Below are 11,141 nucleotides of genomic sequence, written 5' to 3' on the forward strand. Positions count from 1 at the left end.
GGCCCCTGGGGCGACTTGCCTCAGTCAGTGGCCCAGCCTAGCCCTTCCCAACCCCCCCGAGCCTTCCCACCTCAGTCCCCTCATCCCCCTGGGGTTGAAGGAGGCCAGGGAAGGAACCCCTTCCCTTCCCACAGGCGGCCCTCTGGAGATGGACAACCAGTATCATTTACCCATGGTTAGTGTCCCAGAGTGGCCCCTTGGATCTGCACCCCCCCCCATCTCCTAGCCATCCTACAATGATCTCCAGCTTACATCCATTTTTCAGTGTCATGGCCTTGATCCTGTCTTGGCACAGAGACCGAGGGTCAACCTGAACCAAGCACCTGGTCATCAGAGGAAAATGGTGCCAAAGACAAGGCCCTGGAGTCCTTGACCTCTGAGTCCTGGGTGCCCTGGCCACAGGTGCAGCTGGAGTTCACAGGGGTGTGTCTCTTGCTTGGCATCAGAACTGCAGCCCCTTTCACTGGACACTGAGATGAGCCCCCAGGGGATTCCCAGGGGAGAAAGCAGGCAACATCTCAGTTTTACCCAGGAATCCAGAGGACTTTGTAACCATCCCCTTACACCCCTGCTGGATATCAGGAGATCAGTAAGATACTCTACCAGGGAGCAGGGGGCATGGAAGCAGAGATTGTTGGCCATGGGCTATCCCAGAATGCCTGCTGCCAGGTCCAGGAGGTACAAGGCAGGCTCAGAGGGTCTGAGGACATTCAGCTTTCAAGTCCACACCACTGGAGTTTTGCACACCATCTCACTGGCAGCTGGAAACCTGCCACATACATGCTGGTCCTCTGAAAAGGGCCCTCCTTCTCCCAGCATGAAAGGCTTTTGATGCCACTGGATGCAGAGAGCCTTCTTGGATCAGGCAAAACTGCTGGTCCCCCCCCCCAGAAGATGCTTCAATCTCCTCGGTGTCTCAGTGGAAGGCCATGTCCCTGTCCCTTTCAGAGTGGCATTTTTCAGTGTTGGCTGTTCTCAGTCAGGAGACTTCTGTCTCCTCACCAAGCACAGTGTCCCTGGGGCACTGTTTTTAAGCCACCACCCCTGGGCAGAGGAAGATGCCCAAAGTCCCAGCAAATAGGACAAGGCACCTTCCTTAAGCACTCCAGGGCCTTCCTTGCACTTCCTCTTTTAGAGCTGGGTCTTTGGGGAAATGGATTGCTCAGGCTCCCCAATTCTCCTCCCTGGAGCTCTTCATCGCCCTCTATTTATCAAAATTGGACCCATCTTTACCCTCTCCCTCACTATAATCTCAGCTCGGACCAGCTTCATCAAGTGCTAGGATGAGGGTGCCACAGCACCAAACCCACGAACTGCTTGTTCCCACTGCTGGCCCAATCCATGCCTCCTGCCCTCAGCCAGCAAGACATTCCTAGAAAGAGGGGCTGCTGCTCAGTAGCCCCAACTGATTTCCTTCTGCCTGGGGATCTGGACTGGCAAGACTCTGGGACACTTGTCTCCATGAACATGTGACCGAAGAACATGCATTTCTCATGTTTAGACCCATCACCCAAAACCTGTCCTGGGCCATGACTAGGGTGGCTTGTATCTGTGATTTAGCGATGTCTGTTAATAACTGGGACAAACGGACTCTTCAGTAGCATCAAACACCAGGCAAGTGGGGCTCACCAGCTCTGTCCAGGTTTCAAGAGAGGAGACTTCTGGGCTCTGCAAGGGCTGGACAAGAGGAAAGTCACATTGCCCCTTGGAAGCCCAGTTTCCCCTTTTGTAGGTCTCACAGCAGCAAGTGCCCCTGTCAGAAGACCAAATGCATCTTCCTCTGCATTCCTCGCTCCCTAGAGGCCTGGCTCTGGGTGCCTCTGGATCTCTGTCCACCCAGTACGATTCGGGATCAGGGACCTCATGCAGGTGGCATCCACAGGGCCCAGCCCCAGCCCAGGAAACAACATTCCAATGCTTGGACCAATTACAATGGTCTACCCACTAGGGTAATCACAACCAAGACCTGCTTGGGAGAAAAAAAAAAATGACTTCTCATTCCATTCAACGCCTCTGAATGTTCCCCAAGCTGCCATCTTGGTATAAAACTGGACTTGCGTTCCAAAGGGGCCTTTGACCCCCAACAGATTTCTCCAGCATCTCATGTCTTTGTGTATCTGTCCACCTTGGTCTGTAAAACTCAGCTTGCAGCTCACCAGAGAGGTGATGCCGGTTAGATGGGCGGCACCAGGCCTCTCTGTCCCTTTGGGGTTGAGCGCAGCCTAGGAGGCCTAACTTCCAGTTAGCCAGGTCAGACCAGAAACACCCCTCATCCCTGTATATAGAGTCAATAGCAAGATAAGAGGGGCGCCCTCCATGTCACCTCAAGTAGCTACTGGTTCTGTGGAGGCCCCTCTGAACTCATTGTATGTTAGTTGGAAATGTGGTGTTGTGCTGTTCGTTTATAGAACATTGGCTTTTTATATATAAATCTATATACTTAAAAAAAAGGGAAAGGAAAGAGACCCCCACAGTGTGTGTCGTGCTAGTGCCAGGGATCATCTGTAGGGATTTGTTCATTCTGTGTTTTGAATTATGTATTCCAGCCTTTCTTGAGTTCCTTCATCTTTTTTTTTTTTTTTTTTGGTCATCGTCCCCTTAATTTGGTATTTCTCTCTTTGCTATGAAGATGAAAGTGATGGTGGTAAGAACCAAGCTTCTATTCTCTTGTTTTATGCTGGGTTTACCTTTGCCCTTCTTTTGGGGACCAGGAAGGAGCAGAGGAAACAGACACTGGGAAACAGAAAGTAGGAGAAAAGATGAGGGCGGGGCTGGCTGGGGAGACAAGAGAGAAGGGCAGTTTTGCAGCAAGATGATGGCTGTGGCCCTGGACAGAGCCTGGATTGACATGCTCCACCGGGTCCAGTGTTGTTTTGTGTAGAACTGGTAGAATATTCTAAGAGGTGGAGCTGGGCCTTGCTGAGGGACTCTCCACAGTTGCCAACTACAGGGACGTCGTGTAGATCCTTTATGAGGCTGGTGTTTCCCCCCAGGCCCTGGACACATCTTTCCCTATCAGACACATTTTAGGGTAAACAAGCATCCTAACCTCCTGCAGATGCACCAAGCCAAGACCAGATTGGGGGACTCAGGCTGCCCTGCTGAAATGCTTCTAGACACCTGTGCATTGAATGTTGTTCTTGTCTACATTGACTGGGGGCGCCCCCTACTGGGAAAATACCCATACTGCTGGAGAACATTCCTTCTTTCTAGTAACGGCAACACTGTTGCTTCAGCGTTTGAGTCAGCCATGTACCTCCACGCCAAGTGAGTGTGTGTGCATGAGGGGTGTGAGTGGGATGCGTGCGTGTGGGCGGGTGTCTAAATATAATCGCACCATAATTTATTCAGCTATATGGAGTAGTAGACTAGAAAGACAAACTGGTATTTGCTTTAACTACCTGCTGCTTGTAAGCGCTGCCTCTGTAACTCAGGCATAACTGTTATACATTAAAAGACATTTAAAAAAATGTTGTGAAGGTTCTGTATCCTCAATTGACTGCCATCCTATGGCTGGGGACCAGGATGTCTGGGCGCACAATGGGTTGGTGTGAGAATGTTTCTCTTGTGTTCTGTATTGGTGGGTTTGCTAGAGAAACAGAACTAATAGAACACACACACACACACACACACACACACACACACACACACACACACAGGATTTATTAGACTGGCTTACAGGTTGTGCTCTAACTATTCCAACAATGTATTTCTCCCAATGGAAAGTTCAAGAATACAGTTGTTTTCAGTCCACAAGTTTGGATGTTTCAGCTGGTCTTCAGGCTCTAATGCCATTGAGTGAACGCACTTGCCAGTGAGAGTGAGGGCAAAAAGGCAAAAAGCAAGTACTTCCTGCTTCAACATCCCTTATATAGGCTGCCACCAGAAGGTGTGGCTCAGATTAATGGTGGATCTTCCCACCAAAAAAGATCCAGAGTTAGGGTGGGCCTTCCCACTGCAAATAAATCAAGAAAAACTCCTCAGAGGTGTACCCAGCCACTTGGGTTTTCTTGAATTCCTATATAGTCAAGTTGACTACCAAGGATTAGCATTGTAAGCCCTCCCTTTGTCCACTTAACACACAGTCATATCTCCTTTGATACCAGGAGTGGGGTACAAACCCCCATTGCGTACGACCCACCCCCAGAACCAGCAGCTGTTGGCACACTGTGTGTGCCCTTTTGGTATTAATAAGCATCAACACAGACGGATACAGATCAACAGAGGCAGCTACTGAAGCATCTCTGTGGGCTCAGGGGAGCAGCTCAGAGGCAGAGAATGGAGGAACGTTGGTGGCTCTCACTCTGCCTAGGACAGAACTCAGAAGCATCCGTTTCCCTAAAAGCAGCAGGAGATATGGCATGTGTACTCTCTGGCGGAATGACTAGGGAGCCCATGCTACCTCAAGGTGCTGGCTTCCTTGGATGAAGTTCTGAACAGAAAGGAGTTGTGTGGAGTTAGAAATGGGGGGGGGTGGCGGCATAGGTCAGTCACTCCTATTGACCTGGACCTAGCATAGGTCAGTCACTCCTATTGACCTGGACCTAGCATAGGTCAGTCACTCCTATTGACCTGGCCTATCTAGCCAAGATCAAGCTCTCCAGAGCAGGACTTGGAAGGAGGCTGAGTATGTGCCAGGCCTGAGAGCAGATGGAAGCTGCCTAGTCCCTTCTCCACAGAGTCCTTGCGTGCTGAGCCCCATACACACCCTTAATGTTATAACTGGCACCCTCAACCACAGCCAACAGGTACCCTTAACCCTCAGTTAAGAAGATTTGGGGACAGTCAAGACCTCCCCAAGTTCTACCCTCAGCTCTGCATCAAACTGGCTGTAGAGCCTAGGCCATTTTCTCCCCCGCGGACTGGATCTCCATGTGTTTTAGAAAACAGGCTAGATGACTTTTAAGGACTTCCCAAGTTACCATGGAGATCCTCTGAGCCAAAGACTGGGCTTGAAGGCAGCCTACAGCATGCTGGTACAGCTCAGAGTTGTCCATCGTCAGGACTGGACAAAGGAACCAAAGTGTAAGATACCAAGACACAGACTTTGTCCTCAGGGACCCAGAGAGCACCCTGACCCACTCCTAGGAAGTGTTCCTAGAGGTCATCCTTTTCCTGACAACCTTTGTCTGTGTCCCATGGAAAACTGAATGGTCTTCAAGAGGACGCACTGCTACCTGTCATAAAGTCAGATTTCCATATACAAAGAAAAAGAAGAGGCAGACATTGGACAGATACTTGTATCTGTCAGCTATTTCAATGATACTGCTGTGTAAAACACAGTCTGGGTAGTATCACTGGCCATACTCACCATAGGGTGAGTCCATTCCAAAGCATGAAAAAGTTCCCTTGCATGAAACTGATTAACAAGGGACAAGAGGTTACTTAAGACAGCAGACACATGGAACCTGTGAGGTGGGAAGGCTACCAAGACAGACACTAGCTCAATCCCAACTGTTGCATATCCTGTTGTCTTACTTAGGGTTTCTGTTGCTGTGAAGAGACAACATGACCATGGCAACTCTTGTAAAGGAAAAAATATTTAATTGGGGTGGCTTACAGTTTCAGAGGTTTATTCCATTGTCATCATGGTATGATGGTGGCACGCAGGCAGACATGATGCTGGTGAAGGAACTCAAGAGTTCTACATCTTGACCCGAAGGCAACAGGAAGTGAACTGTGTCACTGGGTGTAGCTTGAGCATAGGAGACCTCAAAGCCCACCCCCATGATGACACACTTCTTCCAACAAGACCACACCTATTCCAATGAAATAACACCTCCTAATTTTGCCACACCCTTTGGGGGCCATTTTCTTTCAGACCACCACAATGGTCTTCCTAAGAGCCTCTAGTGTCCATTCTCTCCCCTCCTCAGCCTATGTGACCTACTCTGAGCAGAGATTTACTTTCATAATCCCAGCCATGTGAGCAACTGCTGTTGGGAGTGGGGCTAATCTCCTGGAGGCTTCAGGGAGTGGGTTCAAATCTCCACTACCTCTCTCACCTCCCCTCAACAAATTGAAATATGTTTCTTCAATCAGGCATCACCCTTAGGCCCAAGGCCTTTCTGTGTGATCAAAGGCAAGTCACTTTCCCTCAGATGTCCCACCCTTCAATCAGAAATACAGTCTGTCCCTGTATATCAGAACTATAACCAACAACACTATGGTTTGCTAGCTTTACACACCAACAGCTTGCAGCAGGTGTGTGGGGGTGGGGGTGTTCCTTGCCACTGTTTATAACCACTACACAGAATAGTAGTCCTATTACTGTTGCTACAACAAAATACTCAAGATGGGGGGATTTGTAGAGTGGGCATGGCTATCATGATGGCTTAGCAGGTAAAGGCTAGTCACACCTGGAGACCTGAAGTTGCTCCCAGAGTCCAGGAAGACATGAGCTGGCTTCACAAGTCATCCTCTGATCTCCACACTTGTGCTATGGCACATACACCCACACATACATCAGGCACACATGGAATAGAAAAAAAAAGTAAAAAGAGTAGGCATTGATTTGCCTCATGGCTATGGAGGCTGGGAAGCCCAAGAGTATGACCTACATCTGCTCGGCGCCTCTGCCTAGTAAGGGCTTCCTGCCTCAGAACTGCATGGTGAGTGGGCTGTGTAACAAGATGGTTTAAAAAGAAAAGTGTCGGCAGCCATGACAGTAACACGTGCTTTTCTGACCTTGCCTTGGGCACTAGAGGTTAGGTGCCTGCCTCGTGGAAAGGAACCAATCAGAAGTTAGCTGATGGCGCTATGCTTTACGGCTCTGGGTGTACTTTACCGACAAGTGCACAGCAATGACTCGCAGAGCATAGCAACCACCCTGGGAAGGCCTATGGGCCATAACAACCAGTTGGCCAATCAACACAGGGCAAGCCCTCCAAGCCTGGAGGCACACCAATCCTGAGCCTGTGCGTACCCCTAGACACTCCCCTTACACTGCCCTACTATGCAGCCCCTTTGATCTGTCTTTGCTAGCCATACGCCATGGCGGGTGGTTGAAAGACCTGAGCTAACATGTTAGCTCATTAAACAACAATAATAAAACCTCGTGCTGTTTGCATAAAAAAAAAGAAAAGATAAAAAAGAAAAGTGGCTTGAGTGTAGAGCACTCGTGAAGCCTGTGCCAAGCCCTGGGTCCAATTTCTAGCTCTACAAAGATGTAGATACTCTTCTAGTTGCTTTTCCAGTTGCTGTGACCCCATAACTGACAAAAAAGCGCACAGCTCAAAGGGGGAACTGGACCTGCTCCCCAAAACAAACCCTTCCTTCTCTTGCTTCTTGTCAGGTGTTTTCGCATAGCAACAGAAAAGTCATTAATAGACATTTCAAGAGTCCCAGGTCCTAGTAACAGGCTATCTCAAAAGTGGCGAACAGTGCCTGAAGTATGACACCAAGGTTGTCCTCTACCTTCCACATGCATACTCACCTGTACAGGTATGTGCACCCAAATACAAGAACATGCACACACATGAACACACACACACACACACACACACACACACACACACACACACACACACATGAAAGTCACTCTCAAAATCCCGTAGGTCTCCATCATGGTGGGCTGGAGAGCGGGTCCCCTACCTGCTCTAAAGAAATACCAGTGAGAGGTCACACAAATAGAAATGGCTAGCTCGACAAACTGAGAATCACCTTGAACAACAGTAAGGAGGTGAGGTCCTTCCTTGGTAGTGACAGGAATAGAACCCCTCTAACCTCCAAGTGAGCTTGCAAAACTGTTTCTCTCCTAGGAAGCCTTCATGTGAGAAGGCCACGCCCATGCTTGACCACCACAGTCCAGATCCTCAGCAAGGGACACAGCTCTGCTGAGCTCAGGGCTTTTGAGCTGCTCAGTGAGTGCTGTCTGGGTACCCAAACTGTGTAACAATGGAAACTCCCACAGAGGATAGGGGACACGAGGACCTGCAGGTCTAACTGTTCTGGGCTAGTACCTTAGTTACTGCTTCTATTGCTCTGATAAAACACCTTGAGCAAAAGCAACTTGGGGGTGGGGTGTTATTTCATCTTACAGCTTGTAGTTTGTCATCTAGGGAACTCACCACAGGAACTCAAGCAGGGACCTGGAGGCAGGAACCTATACAGAGGCCATGGAGGAGAACTGCTTACTGGCTTGCTCTGACCGATTTCTTATACAACTCAATACCGCCTGCCTAGGGTTGGCACCACCCATTGTGGGATGGGTCTTCCCACATCAATCATGAAGACAATCCCCATAGGCCAATTCTTAGGGAGGCATTTTCTCAATTGTGGTTCCCTCTTCTCAGATAATTGCAGCCTGTGTCAAGTTGACATAAAACTAGGCAGCACGACACCATTCCAAAGCACCAAAGATCCAGTGTAACTTATTTCAATTTATTTCCCATTTCTCAATCCAAGTCCCCAGACATCTCATGACCAAGACAAGTCTCATAGCTAATCTCAAAGTCAAAGGATGGGGGATGTACTTGCCACCCATCTTGAGGCATGGAGAGGGATGGAGTTCTAGTTTCATCCCAGAGGAGTAAAGAGCTGATACGTGTTGTTCAGGAAACATAGCAAGACTGCACCGTGTCTGGCCTGACCTCCTCCACTCCATGGACAAAGAGTTAATCAATGACAGTTACTTCCCAAGGGGTTGACGCCCTGGATGCCCCTTTCCCAAGCCCTGTCCAACTGGCTCATGGCGGATGACTAGGCCTCCAAGAGAGGACATTGGAACCATAGAGGAGTGAGGAACAAAGATCATGTGAGCCAGGATAGATTATTGGGTCATCAGGAACAGCATGGGACATGAGTGTGTCACAAGGAATGTTCCAGGCACAGGGCTTAGGTAAGGCTCTGGGTAGAAGAGACTGGCTCCCCTGAGACCTTATACTGGGCCACACCCTTCTTATTCTCTAGACCCTTCCTTCTTTGGGAAGCTAGTCTGATGCTGATGGCCCATGTCAGCCGCCTGCACTGTGGGACCAGCATTTTCCTGTGCTAGATCCCTTCTACACACTATTTGCCTATAGTTTTCAGAGAGCCACTCTGAAGTCAGTCTATATCCCAAGCTAGGGACCACCGATGACTGATCTCATGCAAGAGGTCCAGCTTTCTCTGAGGACTCCATTTCTCTCTATACAGCATGCTTAATGATGGTACCAACCCCCGAGGAGGCTGGGAGGATTCAACAAGGTCACAGAATATCCTTACGGCTATGTTTCACAAACTTACCAGTCACACGACCTTTTACTGCATAATCTTCACTGACGGTGCACAGATGAGCCAGGGACTTCTCAGCACCAACAGAAAAATCAGAGCCCTGATGAGTGACGCAAGTATTGACATCAATGGAAAGAAGAGAGGCGTGGTAAGGAAAGGTTCAATATTATAAGTAATTTCTTCCCAGTGTTTTCCAAGAGAGACTGCTTGGTGATAATAAATAACAACTCAAAAATAACCCTTTGACGTATGTAAAGATGTGTTGTGAGGGTTTGTTCGTCATAAAAGTCTCCAGGTAGAAGGTGAGAAGAGAGAACAGAGCGAGTTTGTAGACATGTTCCTTAAGGGCTTCCCCTGTTTTGAGGGTCACTTAGGAATCACCCAAGATGGAAAGTAATGCCACCAAGAAAGTCACACAGAACACAAATTCATAAAGAACTGGGTCAATGGGGCTGGAGAGATGGTTCAGCACTTCAGAGCACTGGCTGCTCTTCCAGAGGACCAGGGTTCAGTTCCAGCACTCACATGGCTGCTCATAACTGTCTATACACCAGTTCCCGAAGATCTGGTGACCTCTTCTGGCCTCTGTGGGCATTGCATGAACATGGTGCACATACATACATGAAGGCAAACATTCGTACACACAAAAGAAAAGTAAGTAATTTTAAATAGCTGCTCCACAGATTTCTTATGGCAGTTTTGCCAAGGTGTGACAATCTCTGCCTTATAAGGTTGGTTTCGGCCTTTTATATTTAATGCAACTTGCTTTTGTTTGTATCTTTGTCTCCTCATTTTGGGTTGCTGTTTTGTGAGTTTTGTGTGGCTTTTGTTTATTTCTTTAGGGACTAGGGGTCTAATGCAGGCCCTCATGCATATTAGGCAAGAGCCACTAAGATGCATCCCTAACCCTCAAGTTATTTCAAAATATTTTAGTTCATCTATTGGTTTATTTTACTATATATTTATTTTGTGTTTTTCAAAACAGGGTTTCTCTGTGTAGCTCTGGATGTCCTATAACTCACTGTGTAGATCAGGCTGGCTTTGAACTCACAGAGATCCTCCTGCCTCTGTCTCTGCCTCTCACGTGCTGGGATTAAAGGCATGAGCTGCCACCACCCAGCAAAATATTTCTAAATTTTATTTATTTATTTATTTTTACTATTATTGAGGGGACATGTACTCCAGTGCACACAGGGAGATCAGAGGATAACCTGTAGACTTGGTTCTCTCCTTCCACCTCTATATGGGATCTGGAGATTAAACTCAGGTTTCCAGTCTCACACAAGTTCTTTTAACCATGAGCCATCTCACCAGAACCTTACTTTTTAATATATTTTTATTATTATTGATAGGTTTGCTATGAAAGTTTTAGACATGGATCTCATTGTACTTTGATTAGATTCACTTGTTTCCTTTTAAAATTATTTTTTAGAAAGAGTGTAAGGGCTGGGCGTGGTAGCACACACCTTTAGTCCCAGAACTCAGGATACAAAAGCAGACAGATCTCCATGAGTTTGAGGTCAGCCTGGTTTACAGAGTGAGTTCCAGGACACTTAGGTCTATTATACACCCTGCTCAAAAACAAAACAAAACAAAATTGGTCTTAATAATAAAAGCCAGGTGCTCGCTTCAGCAGCACATATACTAAAATTGGAACGATACAGAGAAGATTAGCATGGCCCCTGCGCAAGGATGACACACAAATTTGTGACGAGTTCCATATTTTTAAGATAAAGTGGGAAATACCCTTGAATTAATTGGTACAGGAGACCACTTCTTGAACATAACACCAGTAGCACAGATACTGAGGTCAACAATTAATAAATGGGACCTCCTGTAACTGAGAAGCTTCTGTAAGGCAAAGGACATAGTTAGCAAGACAAAACGACAGCCCACAGACTGGGAAAAGATATTCACCAACCCCACAT

General features: G+C 47.8%; 1 non-coding gene across 1 annotated transcript; it reads left to right on the top strand.

Annotated features, from left to right (window-relative positions):
- Window positions 1–10,833: 10,833 nt before the first annotated feature.
- LOC113833897 lies at window positions 10,834–10,940 on the top strand. The gene has a single exon (XR_003482087.1). It is a non-coding gene; the product is annotated as a U6 spliceosomal RNA (small nuclear RNA).
- Window positions 10,941–11,141: the final 201 nt, after the last annotated feature.

The sequence above is a fragment of the Cricetulus griseus genome, chromosome 2 (assembly GCF_003668045.3).
Source record: "Cricetulus griseus strain 17A/GY chromosome 2, alternate assembly CriGri-PICRH-1.0, whole genome shotgun sequence".
NCBI classification, from domain to species: domain Eukaryota; kingdom Metazoa; phylum Chordata; class Mammalia; order Rodentia; family Cricetidae; genus Cricetulus; species Cricetulus griseus.